The 2,351-nt window shown below is 63.1% G+C and overlaps 1 non-coding gene across 1 annotated transcript; it reads left to right on the forward strand.

The window, feature by feature from the left end:
* The first annotated feature begins 677 nt into the window (after positions 1-677).
* LOC131869453 (5S ribosomal RNA) lies at positions 678-796 on the forward strand. Its single transcript, XR_009367836.1, has one exon. It is a non-coding gene; the product is annotated as a 5S ribosomal RNA (ribosomal RNA).
* The last annotated feature ends 1,555 nt before the right edge of the window (positions 797-2,351 follow it).

The following is a 2,351-nucleotide window of genomic DNA, read 5'->3' on the forward strand; positions in this document are numbered from 1 at the left end:
GTCCGGTTGCCCTGTCTTCGACCTGGGAACCCAATTTTGGTCCTCGGGTCCCATTTTTTTTTGTCTCGCATCCCACTTTTGGCCTGTGGCCTTTTCGGGGTCGATTCTCGTTTTGGGCATCAGAGCATGTTTCTTCTCCTAAAACCCAATATTTGTTTATTAAGTCTCGGAACACATTTTTGTTCTCGTGGACCCATCATGGGTCTTGGAACGCATTTGTGGTCCTTGGGTCCCATTTTGCATCCCGAAACTTGTGTTTTGGTGCTTGATCCCTATTTTGGGTGCCCACCTTGCACCAAGTGCGCACCCGGGGCAAACCGAGCGCCTTGGTGCACCGGGGCAAGATCGAGCGTGCACCCGAGGCGCCCCGAACATGCACCAAGGTGCACTCGGCCCACATGTGAGCGCAGGTCGTTGCGCCCGAGGTGGTGTGTGGGCACCGCGTTGCAGACGGGACACTGCACGCACACGACGCCCCGTCCAGGTGCACGCACGTAGGCCGGGCCGGGTGCACACCCGACGCCCTAGCAAGGTGCGCGCACCCGGGCAGGGCTCACACTTGGCGAACGGGGCGCACTTCGCGAGGGAGGGTGTGCACCTCGACGGGGGTGGGTGGCCGGGGTGGATTCGCACGTGGGTCGCGGTTTGCTAAGTACACACTGCGACAAGCTCATAACGGGTGCGATCATACCAGCGTTAGTGCACCGGATCCCATCAGAACTCCGCAGTTAAGCGCGCTTGGGCCGGAGTAGTACTGGGATGGGTGACCTCCCGGGAAGTCCCGGTGTTGCACCCTTTTTTAGTTTTTCGCCGGGCGTCGCAATGCTATTTGAATAAACCTTTTGCCCGTTTGCGTTCTCGTCGGGGCCGGGCCGGGCCGGGGTGCGCTGCCCGCACTACCGCGCGCGCGGGGGGCGACACCGAGCGCGCACCCGAGGCGCCCCGAGCACACAGGCCACGGTGCAACCCGGGCGTTGTGCGCGCACCCCGGTGCGCCCGAGGTGCTGCGCGCGCACCCAGGTGAAATCGGTGTGCACCTCGGCCAGTGCGCGCTCGGTCGAGTCGCGCACGTTGGCCAAGGTGCACGGTGATGTTTCTTACTCTAAGGTTCCGCACCAGACGCCCGGGACAGGTGAGCGAAGCTGGGCGGGGCCGGGTGCGCGGCCGGGGCAGGTGCACGCAGCTGGAGAGAGCTTTGGAGCACACCAGAGGTGCGCACCTTGGAGCACACTTCGGAGCGCACCAATGATGCGCTCCATTCAAAAGTTTCCTGAAAAGGCAAAAAAAGTTGAGATTATAGAATTTCCCACTTGAGAGATTGTAAAAAAAAAAAATTTAAAATGAAGGAAACGCGGGTGCCAAGGTGTGCGCGCCCGGGTGCGCAGCCCAGCCAAGGTGTGCGCACCAAGGCGCCCACCCTGGCGAAGGTGCACGCAAGGTGCGCACCCGAGGCAAACCGGACAATTAACCCAACTTTCGACTTCGCGCGCACCTGCGCACCTTGGAGCGCACTTCGGAGCGCTCCTTGGTGCGCACCAATCTTGGGCACCTCGGAGTGCACCATGGCGCCCACCAAGGTGCGCACCCGGGGCAAACCGAGCTCCGACTTCGTGCGCACCTTGGAGCGCACGAAAGGTGCGCACCATGGCGCCCACCAAGGTGCGCAGCCCAGCCAAGGCGTGCGCATCAAGGTGCGCACCCTGGCGAAGGTGCGCACCCGGGGCAAACCGAGCTCCGACTTCGTGCGCACCTTGGAGCGCACAAAGGGTGCGCAACCCAGCCAAGGTGTGCGCACCCCGGGCAAACCGAGCTCCGAATCGTGCGCACCTTGGAGCACACTTCGGAGCCCTCCTTGGTGCGCACCGATGTTGCGCACCTCGGAGCGCACCCGGGGAAAACAATGCAATTAACCCGACTTTCGACTTCGTGGGCACCTCGGAGCGCTCTCGGGTTCGCACCTCGGAGCACACCGAGGTGCGCACCTTTGATGCGCTGCCTTCACCAATTTCCAGAAAAGGCAAGAAAACATTGAGAAGGTGTGCGCACCGAGGTGCCCACCCTGGCGAAGGTGCACGCGAGGTGCGCACCCGGGGCAAACCGGGCTCCGACTTCGTGCACGCCATGCTGCGCACCTTGGAGGGCCATGGTGCGCACCTTGGAGCACACTTCGGAGCGCTCAATGGTGCCCAACCCAGCCAAGGTGCCCACCGCGGCGAAGGTGCACGCGAGGTGCGCACCCGGGGCAAACCGGGCTCCGACTTCGTGCACGCCGCACCTTGGAGCACACTTCGGAGCGCTCCTTGGTGCGCACCAGGGCGCGCAACCCAGCCGAGGTGCCCACCCCGGCGAAG

The sequence above is a fragment of the Cryptomeria japonica genome, unplaced genomic scaffold, assembly GCF_030272615.1.
Source record: "Cryptomeria japonica unplaced genomic scaffold, Sugi_1.0 HiC_scaffold_247, whole genome shotgun sequence".
NCBI classification, from domain to species: domain Eukaryota; kingdom Viridiplantae; phylum Streptophyta; class Pinopsida; order Cupressales; family Cupressaceae; genus Cryptomeria; species Cryptomeria japonica.